This window comes from Anopheles cruzii, chromosome 2 (genome assembly GCF_943734635.1).
Source record: "Anopheles cruzii chromosome 2, idAnoCruzAS_RS32_06, whole genome shotgun sequence".
NCBI lineage: Eukaryota > Metazoa > Arthropoda > Insecta > Diptera > Culicidae > Anopheles > Anopheles cruzii.
Genome location: NC_069144.1, coordinates 13,639,235 through 13,651,653, shown reverse-complemented (window position 1 = coordinate 13,651,653; position 12,419 = coordinate 13,639,235).

The following is a 12,419-nucleotide window of genomic DNA, read 5'->3' as shown; positions in this document are numbered from 1 at the left end:
TTCACGCAGCCAGAAAATGTGAGAAGCATCGCTGATGCGCCGCCGTTGCACCGGTGCATCGAAAACTTGTTGTTCGCCGACGGCGCCCGAGACACACCTTGAACCGAGCTACGGAATGAGCTACGACGACGGTGGAATAAGCAACCCCGAGCCGATGAACCGCAAGCCAGGCCACCGCCAGACCGTTACACAAACCAAATCTTTACTTTGCACTTCCCAGCACCGGGAGAGTCGGCAGACTCCGGGACAACTACCCTTCGAACGCGCGGCAGCAGGTTAAGGTTAAGCGGAAAAGAAACCGAACCAGACATCGTGGGCGCCCCCGAGGCCATGGAAGGGGTTCGCTTGCATGGATATTCCAGACGGGACACCACCTCCTCGATGCTGCGAAGAAAACTTCCGGCTTCGATGCGGTGCACCCTCCTGGCGGGTAGTTGGAACAAAGGGATTTTCCACGCCACCCGCCAACGAAGCGCAGGGCAGCGACCGACTCTGTAGGGCACGGGACTAATAGAACGATGGCCGGGATGGCCGGATCCGGTCCGACACAAGGAAGAGAGTTAGTTTTCCAACTTTTTTCGGGGACGAAAAAGACAATCGAGATTCAGTCGATGAATCTTCCCGCGGTTCGCCGGTTCGCTTTCCACATCCTGGTGCTTCCTTGCTGGATCCTTCCTCTATGCTTGCCCGAGGCGGATGCATCGAGGCTGGGTCAGTGGGTGTGCCGTTGGACAGTTTTTTATGCAATTTCCCCGGTTATTTATTACCGTCTGGAGTTGGTTTTTGCTAGCTTGGCACCACCGTGTTGGGTTGGGTTGGCGATGGGGTTGGGTTGGCGATGGGGTTGCTCTCGGTCATCGTTTGCCACCGTCCGCCATTTTTTGTCTGGGTCGTTGACGACCTATCCCAACAGGATTCGATTAAAGGTGGGTCCGCGCTGACGCGAGCGTGCACTGAGTGCTTTGTCTCGACCCCGGGGTGCTGTGCTAGCTGACGTCCCGACGGCGACTGACACTGTTGGACACTTGCAGGAGTGGTCTGCACAACTTCCATTGACCGATGGACACCCTTCGGTAATGGGTGAGCTATTTCAGGATACGGACTCCCCACCCGGGGCAGTATTTTTCGCACATAAGTCAATGACACCCATCTCTCACGTCGGTCGAAGCGAACACAGCATTCTCGGAATCGATTTACGGGTTACGGTTATGTTCACACATCAGTATACGCTGCTGCGCGCGATGCTCGCGGTTCGATCCCGACGACGATGCACTCCATCATTGCGGAAGCGCAAATACCCCTGCCAGGTTCCAGGTTCTTGAGAGAACACCAAACACCAGCCGGTCGTTGACCGTCTGTCGGTCTGCGCGTCCTCCGTCGGGGGCATATCATGCTCGGAGCATCAATTTTATTCGCCCTCGTGCGCGCGAAACGAATGCCGGAACACCGGAATCGCGATTCGTCCGCTGCACTCGAGACCATAAAGCGGACAACAAAAGGTGGCAGCAGCCACCCCGGAACTCCCCGAGCACCGGATGTGGAGTATTAGAGCGAATGCGTTTCGAAACAATGCACCGCGCACGGTCCGCAATAATTTTATTGGATTTTGCGCCTCACTCCGTGTTGTTTGCTCGGTGGTGCACATTTTAATATGCTCGTCTTAGTGCTGATCAAGTGGCATCTTTATAAATAAATAAATTAAATTCTTCAGCCGCACGAATGATGTATGATCGAAACCAGACACACAGCCACCGCCGAAGCAATGCTCAGCAGCTCTCACTCAGTAAACTGTCCGAGAAATTCGAGCCGTCGCTTCCTGGGTGGTGGTGGAAGCGTATCAACATACGGTGGTGTCATCGTTTGTCGGAACGTTATTTATTCGCACTTTCTAGATTACTGCAGCATCCGTCCGTCGCGATCGATTCGCGATCCAGGAAGTGATGAAGCGAAGTCTTCGAGATCCGTCGCAAAATGTAGCAAACGCTCGACAAATGCCAGACTGCTGACGCCGATCGTTTATTTATTCTTCCGGGGCCGAAGGAAAAGTCGGCCACAACTTGAACGTAGACGGAAACTTGACAGGGAGCCAATGGAGTTTTCTACGGCCCGCACGCAACTTGTTGAATTACTCAACTTCCTTCTTGATCGATTCTAGGAAGGTAATCTGGCGACACTTAAAATTAAAGCTTGAGTAAAATTCAATCAGCGCTCTCCCCAATAGTTGACACAACCTTTTCAGGGACGACACGACCCAACAAAATTACTGCCCACGTTGGCCATTGGTCAACTGAACCTCCCACCTTCGGACGACGATGCGTGACAGTCCACAGTAAATCGAGCGTAATGATTTACAGTCTCCGACAGTAACCTTCCTACGGGTCACCTTACCACCGGACGGTGCGGGACGCCGCGTAAAGCTACCGAAGCCAACCACGAAAGTCAACTTCAAAAGGTAAGCAAATAGCGGCAGGTTAATGTATGTCGATAGGGTTCAGAATGGTGAGAATTGTCAGGGAACATAAAGCGTACATTAAACAGCACCACCCTTAGCGGCTCCATAATCTATCCGCCACCTCTCACGGTGCCGGTGCCGGTGTTTGGAGTCAGTTGTGTCAAATAAATATTTAACTTTGATGGCATTTTCCACCATCGGCGCTAGAACCGTCAGCGGCTCGGCAACGGTTCTAGAACCGGCCGACCCCACGCGAACATGCAAAGAGCGATTAGTGCAGAGCTCTTTCATGCTGCTTTTCCCAGTGAGCTTCATATTTTTCCACGGCTGACCGTTGCCAGGAAGAAAAGAACAATTTATAAACTCTCCAAAAAGCACAATCCGCGCGTCGGTCGGTCCCTTTTGGGGGGGAGGCACGAAAAAATGGAGACGCCAGAGCACAACACCGCCCAACAAAGCACCCGCCTTAAGTTTTCCTTCGGAACCATAGCATATAAAGCACCGTCATAAATCTTTGACCCAAAACACCCTCTGACGGCCGACGGGATACGTTTTTCGGTTGGCGTTTGCGAACAGACGTTTCCATTTTGGGCATTTTTCCCCGTTCCAGAGCCTTCGAGAGGTCGCGTGGCTTGAGAAATGTTTCCACCGAGAGCGAAAGATCGATTAGCTGTGGAAACGAAAGTCCTTCCTCCAAACATTCTGGGCGTAGAGAGAGTTTCTTAATTGTAAAAAATTTTCTTCATAAAGTACAATTGGTGCGCCTTTTAAACAAATCAACAACACTTCAATCTTTATCTTCCACCATCAATAACACTCGTAGCCCGTGTCTCAGACTTTGCGTGAGCGACAGCAACGGACTGTTCCAGGGACCATCAGACCCTTCATTCTACGACTTCCCGCCCCGTTCGTGTCGCGGTCCATCAGAAACATCAATGCGCCGGCTTCCACAACAGCCAGGACGGGAAACAAATGTCCGTTTGAGAACTCAGCCCTATAAACGGTCGAATCCGGCCAGAAGGGTCCCGTTGCTGCCGCTCGCCCCAAATGGTCATCTCCGCCGAGCAAAGAAATGGCCAAAAGAAGGTGGGAACGCTGGCCAAGGAACACGTTTGTTTCAGATGTGGCCATACATAGCGTTCCCACAGGTTTATGTTGCCCTTGCCGAGGTGAGTGATGTAACGAAACCGGAAATGTTTGAATCCAATTTTGACAAATTGCGGGGAATTAACGATATATTTAGTAAACCATCCCACACGTCGGGCTTCATTTCCCAGAAGAAAAAAAAACAACAAAAAGGGAAGGAAGGAAGTGCCACAAACCGGATCGATGATGAATTACCACCGACACTGCCGCGCCATCACCGGTGACGATTGGTCACTGTCGCGAGGAAAATTGTTGCACGACCGTTAGAGTTTTGCTCCGCGTTCGATACGGTGGCTGATGACGGAACGGAGAACCCGCGGAACCGGGTCCCAGAGTGTGGTGGAAATATTCACCCAAAATAGAACGGCTCCAGCTCCAATCAAAATGCCACGTTCTTGACGTAATTTTCCTCCCAACCAGCGCCAATTCGAACCCCGAAAATGTACACGGATTGAGAGTTAAGCCAGATGGTGGGTCGCAGTGGGCAGTCGCCGAGAGCGAACCGCTCCGCAGCACACGGAGAACCACCAGAACCAGACGAGTTCCGCATCGTTGATTTGATTGCACTGCAGAATGCAGCAGCAGCCACCTTCCATTGCTGTGCATTTCAATTGCATCGCATACGTGTGCGGGCCCCCGATGGTTCGATTTGTCTCGCAGTAAATAGTCTCGATTTTTTGCTGCTATCGTTATGCTTCAGATAACTGAGCACACGTGCCAATCACTGGCCGGACACCTCTGAATGTCCAGGCAGCGACGATAAACGGCCATTCTCGATTGACAACGTTGCCGTCGTCGTCGTAACTCATTGGAGCGACGCAACGAATCGAGATTTTATTATCACTGCATCAATTGGGGCCTCGGTGCGGGTGATGCGGCGATGCATCGCGTCGACAATCGCGTATCTTGAATGCACAATTTTCCCACCCCATCCCCATGGTGCATCGTCATCCCCCCCCCGCCTTGATGATCGTGACAATCAGATGCAAAGTGCAGTGCGCAGTGAGGCTGCCGTCGACGTTTTCCCCGACGCCGCCTTCGATTCGATTTGTTCGATGAATTACGTAACTCGGAAATCGCGAAGCGCACCTCATCGTGCGCCGGCGATGCACCACCACCGGCGGAGATGCATCTGGCTGGCTTTCAACAAGCGATGCAATTCACGATGTGGATGCATCCAACCGATTGGATGTATTCGGTTACGAGTGAGAAATAATGAGTAAATATTGTTGTAAATCTTAAATCGTAGCCATATTGTTGTTAAATTCCCCTTCGAGCCATTGCCGTGATTTCGCCCCAAAATTGCACACACATTGGGCACACCTCACGGAAGCGCTCCGTAATTTTCGCGACGAAAACGAAAACATAAACACAACGCGCACACAGTGCACAACAGTAGGCATTGGTGAAAATGGGTGGCTCTCTCTCTCTCTCTCTCTCTCTCTCTTTCGCTCTGATGAGGGAAAATCAAAAACAGAAAACAGCTGTCAGGCCAAGCAAGAGCGGGTCGTGAAAATTCACCAAACTCACACACATACCAACGGGGGCGAGGACATCACTGATCAGGCGCAGGGTGGCCAACAAAAAAGGAACACTTTTTCATCAGCTCTGAGAGATCCGCGTGTGTGTGTGTTTCGTCACACTCCCTAAACGAGCGCAGTGTTTCCGCGCAACCATTTCTTCCTAATCCTAGTAGCCGGCACCGTCCACCAGGGTGCGCTGACCGTAGCGCAAAAATCGATCGAAACGAGACGGCAACAATAATAATAACAAACTCATTGCGCCGAATCTCTCTCACTTTCCATCCCTCTCGCTCGCGCTTTTCCTTTCTCTCGCTCTGTCGTATGGGGCGATGGAAATCAGGTCCGGTCAACGTATGCGGTTGACATTCACATACTTTTGCTGCTCGCTGCTCACACTGTGAAGAAGAGGGGCAAGACAGCGAAAAAAAAGGACGAACGGAAAATCGGGAAAAACGGGGCCGTGTTTTTGTTTTTCGGGGCCAGAGGAACGACGACCCGACGGTGGCGCCATGTTTGTGTGCGTGTGTTGCGAATGTGGCCCGAAAATGGTCCGCAAAATGCACTCTCGATATGCGCCGAACAGAAATAAGCCTTGATAAGAGAGCAGCGCATTTTTTTTGTTCTCCCTGACAGTTTAGACTTTAGACTTTTTCCGTACGTGTGACCCCTTTTCTATAGCTGCCTGTTCCAGGGGCTGGGGATTTCCACCACGATCTCGGGGACTGCGCTGGGCACAAACAAGTCCCAGTTTTTCTTTCCGTTGGATTTACCTTCTCGGAGGAAAAGGATTAAAAGGGGTTTTCGCGGGTGTTTGATCGATAGCGAGAAGACTAGCATTCCGACAGTACTACGAGGTCTTTCGGGGTCCAAATCGAACGGGGCCACCGTGCTTGAAGCCCTGACGCAGGAAGATGATAAGAAAGCCATAGCGTATGTGTGTATGAGAGAGAGAGAGAGGGAGAGTTTTTACAGCATTCATCCAACAATGAACTTATCAGTAGAAACACTCAGACCATACAGAAAGTTTTCACCATTCAACAATCAAAAATACAGAGAGAAAGAGAGCCCTTTCATAGCACGTAAATTGCGTCGTCGTTTACGCACCAAATACGACCTCTTAAAGAAAACTCTCCGGAGCCGAAGGGACACACAACTGCACAGAAGGATAAGAGGCGTTTTTTCGCCGCACCGAACGAACCCGGACCGAATGTGAAAATATTTGCCATTCCGAATCGAAATTCCCATCGACAGCATACGACTGTAGGCAGAGAATGTGAGAGAGAGAGAGAAAAATCGAGAGCTGCGAAGTGTACCGAGAGGGTTTTCCATCAAATTTTCATCGAACCAAAACAACGCTAGGGCACACGCTATTTCGGCACTTTCCAAATGTTTACAAACATAGCCACGGGTTACACTACGAGAGGGAACGTGAATATGAGCCTTCCTGCTCGAGCACTACAAAATGTCGTTCAAGTAGTCATCAACGCATGACGCAGTTATTTCTCTACCGCTTCGAAAAAACTTCTTTTCCCGTTTACGTCTCACTAATAATATATTTAGACAATCCATGTCCCCCCCTCCCGCGGTTAGGGGGCTTTCCACCGGTGCCCGTCAACGTCAGCGGCAGCCGGAGCGGAGTGACGAAAGCAGCAAAGCGCAACCAAAACCGCAGGCAGCATGATTATGTCATTAATATTTTATCACCAAGCCCGATGTTTAGCCCACCCACCCCACGGCGAGGGGGCACCGCCCCGCGTTTGTGGCCCCCACCTCCAATGTCGATGATGATTGTCGCCGCACGCGCGCGTCACGGAAACCTTTCTCTCCCTGAACTTGAAAACCCAATCACCAGCCCCATATCGGCCGGCCACTGCCAAGGATCGTCGACGGCAGATCCGGCCACAAGGACACACGGTCATGCACCGGGAGTCATGACGGGGACGGTAGTGAACGTGACCGAACGTAATCCAATGAGTCCCGCCGGGGACCTCCGTGCCCGGCGCTCTCCCGGAGCACGGACGGACGGACTAACTGTTACACGACGAAGAAGCACACACGCACGCACGCACAAACACCGGCGGTTGGCTATTGATTTTCCATAATTCACCCGCCGAGCGCTTCCCTGCTTTTTGAGCAGGAACGGAACTCCCGGGATAGGGCTTCAGCTCAGTCAGCGGGAGCGACTTGTTGGCCGAAGTGGGCAAACAAGGAGACGAACATTAAGGGGATGTGTCCGTCAGGAATCGATTGTGTCCTGCTGCTGCCTCTGTCGGTGGCAAGAGCATCGGAACGATTCCTTTTCTTTTGTTTGACTCTTTTGTTCGCTTCCTTGCGGAAGTTGTCTTCTAAACACGATTTTCCACCACGGCTGGTTCCCTTTTGTTCCCCTTTTTTCCTGTGTTTAGTCGTTTCCAACAGCAGGATACGAGGGCTGTTCAAAAAGTTCTAAGACATTTGAATATCCGGGCCCCTCACTTGTCCCTCACTTATGGTGACAAGTAAGCCCATTTTGAGTAATCAGTCAAATTTTGACAGCTGTTTTGCTTGGACGTGTTTTGGCACGTCGACGATGCCGTCTTTATCTCTTAAATCGTATCGTAACGTCGTCCTTTCAGGGCCTCCTTCAGTTTCCCGAATAAGAAAATGTCCAAGGGGGCCAGATCTGGAGAATACAGTAGCTTTGGGATCATTAGTCACACAAATCACAAATCAGGGCGTTTGTGACGGATTGCTTCTTGCAAATTGCGCATTACTTGCAGAAAATATTCTTTATTGACCGTTTTATCTTTTGGCAACAACTCATGACGCACCACGAACCTGCAATCGAAGAAAACTGTAAGCAAAGCTGGTCACATTCGCCGAATCTTGGCTTTTTGACGTTCACCTCTTCTCGGCCCCCTGAGAAAATTTTTGAACCACCGATAAGCGCTGCTTTTGGTCTTAATAGCTTAACCATAAGCCACACTCATCATTTTGATTGCGTCCGAGCTCTTAATTTCGTTTTAGCCACAAAATTTGATAAAAATTCTTTGCCATCCTTTTTTTGAAAGACACAACCATCGCCGATGAGCCAAATCTTGTCGAAGCAAAACACCTGTTAAAAATTGACGAATTTCTCAAAATGTTCGAACTTTTCACCATAAGTCACTAACACGTGTAGCAATACGTAGCGCGCGGAAATTCAAATGTCTTCGGACTTTTTGAACAGCCCTCGTATTTGCTAGAAATCTACGGCAGCATTGTCGAGGACAGCCTTCAACAGATGTAGGGAAGCGTGCCTCAGTGAAAATGAAGCTATGAAATGATGAGGAAAATGTTGTCCCCACCCACTTTGACAACATTTAGAACGAACCCCGTTTTTCCTGCACGCGCAAAGAGGGACAATATCGCTGGTGGCGTCGTTAATGTCGCATTTAATGGTTATTTTTCCATCCATTCATTATTTTCATATCAAATTGGAAGCTTCTTTTAGCAGTCCCGTTTAGCAGTCGACCACCGTTAAATGTATTTTATGCGATACGATTGGCAGCACATTTGCTTGTAACGTTTGCAGAGTCTCACATTACTTACCCCAAAGCAGCTCCCGGTCAGAAGGAATTAAAAACAAAACACGGAATAAGCTTTGTTGAGTAAGTGGCGCGAAGCCTCGTAACTCTTGTCGCGCACACACTTGAAAGGTTTTCCTACCGGTGACCTTGCCCTTCAAACACTGGTTGGCGCAATCGCAGACATTATCTCTCCCTCTCTCTTTCGCTCCTCTTCTTTCCTTTCGATCACCCCAATCGATCGGTGGCAAACGATCGGTCACTATACGACTGCACACTCACTGAATTACACTCACCCATCGACACACGGACGACAGGGTAAATTATAGAAACCGTTTGCGAGCGGGAGACAGATCCGGGCCGCCGTCGATCCGAACAAAACATAAACAACGCGATCTCACCACACACACACACACACACTCTTGGCTGATTCCGTTACGCAACAATGTCTACTTGGACTTCGAGCCGGCGGCACACACTGCACCGTATGCGAATAACAAAACAAGGAACACACACTCTAAACACAATGGGAAAAGACGATGGGGGGAACGCACACGGCCACAGACGGGCCTTTTGATTGAACCCCGGTGCTGATCAGAGATCACTGGCGACGATCGATCGCTACTTTGCTCACTGCTTTTGCACCGCCACAGGTAGAGATCGAGCTAACCTCACTTTTCGGCATCAACCGCATGGCCTACTGCGGGAAATTTGCTTCCGGCTTCATTTTGCTTTCTTCCTGAAACACCACGTGGTTGAAGATTTTCAATCCTTTTTGTTTCAGCTCCGAATCATCCTCATGGCGTTTCATTGAAACGTCGACCGACACACGCACACACGGCCTACAGGCACAACCCAGCCGATCCTACGCAAGGAACAGCCTTTCGGAATACGCAATAGAACGAGGCGAAGGCTCCGCATGCATCTCCCGCACGGGTTTTCACTTTCCGGCGCCGTAGAGCCTGGCACTCCCAGGCCTGGCCGGGCTGGCTCCGGATTGGCACGACGCAACACGACCACGAGACTCCACCAACCGCACGGCGCGGTACGATTTTCTTCCAAACGCCCACCGAACTGTATTTTCCGCGGCTGCGACTTATTGCGTTTCACTTGGTTTTGCGTTTTTCTCTTCCCCTGGACGACGCGCGAGAGGGATCCTTCGACGATGGCAACCGGGCCGACGGACGACGACTAACGACTGTGCTTCGACGAACTGAAATTTAGAGCGACCCTCCGGACGTGCACACACCACACACTTCGCACTGTTTTTGTTGAGTTTGAATTGATCGAACGACGGAACGAAATTCGCACACAGTCCGCAAGCCCAGCGACTGAGCCTCCGGAGAGTCTCGAGGTTTGTTTTGCTGCTGTTGGCTGCTGCTGCGACTAGGAGTTTATTCAATTTTCGGTGCACTCTTGCGGCACGCACACGCCACTAAACAACGTGTGGCGACACAGGCTCAGCACGCCGAGAGTCGAAGAGCAGCTTTTTTTTTCTTTGGGGCGCTTTTTCGGGTACACTAGCGCTGTCGTTCCGTGGTCCGGTGCGATCGAAATCGAAAACAAATTGCGTGTTTGCTATTCACGCCTCCGGAGAGCAAGAGGCAGGAGCAAAACAGTGAACAGTGCTGGTGCTGGAGCGCGGGCGTTCGTTCTGCGCTCTCGTTTCTGGGCCGCTTTTTGCGTCACACAAACACACGCACACTCTGCCCCATTAACCGTGTATGGGTGACGACGGAGACGAGCCGTGCCGTTTCGTATCTAATTTCCGATGGGCACGCAAAACGTAAACAAATGTCCCTGGAAGAAGTTTTTCCTGGTGGGTCCGATAGGGCGTGATTTATCGGTATAAACGTGCAACACACTTGCAAAGGGCCTTCTACGTGACCAATGATGACCCGTGGCCGCGACCCAAAAGGATCCCCACGCCTTCCGCGGTTCCGCGCGCTCGAAACAATCATATGATTGCTTGTTGTTGTTGGTTTCTCACTCGCACCTTGCTCTCGGCGTGTTTTGCTTTCTCACCAGCACGTTGGTTGCCACACCGACCACTAGATGGCACGTCGATCGCAAAAGCGACTATACGCGATGCAAACGCACGGAATTCCTGGGGCCATTTCTTTCATCAGCAAACACAGATACAACACAGAGCAGAGCTAGAGCCTGTTCCGCGACCGTTTGATTTTCTTCTCTTTTGATATAATTAAAATATTTCATTTATTTATCCACTTTTTTCCGTCGTTGCACAGCACACCGCCATAGGGATTGATTTTGCTTCTTGATCCTGGCTTTCTCTGCCGTTTTGCACGCCCCTCTCGTGTCACTCGCTACTACATGATCGTGCTACTCACGAGGACGATCTTTCCTGTACCGTAGAGTAGTAAAGTGTGTGTTCGTCGTGCCATTACAAAAATGATTTCTTCTTACAGTGTGTGTGTTGTGTCTTACAATGTACAACGATCTCCTTCTTGGCTCCTTTTCTTGCCGTTTAGGTGCGATAATGACTTCTTTAGTATTCAGTGTATGTGCTGTCTGTTTTTTGCTGGTGTGTGTGGTTGTGTTAGTTTTTGCATTCGCTTGCTTGTGTATAAACTATTACTCCCCCATCTAACGATCCTTATTACACTAAAAATGGCTTTTGAAGCCCCCTCCGTATATCTTCGTCAACTAACTTCACCTTAGGTCCTACTGCACACACACAAACACACACCTTGTGCACTCCTCTCGGCATGCACCTCTCCTCCCCGTATGATTTGTTGGTAGTTATCTTAAATCATTTATTAATTATATTACCACCACACTGCAGCGATGTACCCACCACAAGAGTTCAAACCATACGCATGTAATTACAACATTATTTCCCATGCTCAAAATGTTCGGTGTCGTGTGGCCTTATTCCTCTGCTAAGTGGAAGAATAACAAGAACCAAAAACGCAGGAAAAACAGAACCACTGCTTCAGATAAAAGAAAGAATCCTCAACCACCTTCTTAGCACTTTCTTACGCCCGCGCCGCGCGCAAATATGTTTGGTGTGTGTGTGTGTGGCAAACGATCCTTGTTTTCTGTTAGCGTGGCAGAGTCACCGCCAGTCACAGTGGGGCGCTCTCCTCTCCAGGATGGAGTAAAGCGCTGTTTAGGAAAATTGTACTGCCGACGTGTGCTGCGCGCGCGTCTCTGTCACGCGCCCCCAGTAAACCGTTATATGCCGCTTGTAAAATGTAACAAACAACAAATTAATCAACCCCGAGAGAGAAAACACAACACCGCGCCAGAGTACATCGTTTTAGGTGGTGCTGCGTTGATGGTTGTACATGATTGGTTGACACTCTACCCACATTAAAATGCTGGATTCTGGTTATGGTTATATAGTTTGCGTACGTTTAAGACCTTAAACCAACGTTACGTTACGTGTTGTTTTGTGTTCGCTTTTGTAGTTTCGCTACACGTATGAATAAACCTGTATAACTCAAAGCATAATGCACCTATGAAAAAGTAGAGTAGAATTTAATTCTTTCACTTCTCTTTGTCCCGGGTAAACGCGGCTTTCGCGCTCATAATTTACAGCAAAAACCCCCATTTACAAACTTTTCTTACGCAAACTGAACGAAATGAAACATAATACGCAGCGCATATGCCGAAATCAATCGAATTTCATGAAGGATCATGATCGCTGTCCCCTCTCTCTGCTGCTATCTATGGCCACGTAAAGTAATACATCAGAATCCGGCGTGTGTTGGGTGGGTGTGTGGTGGT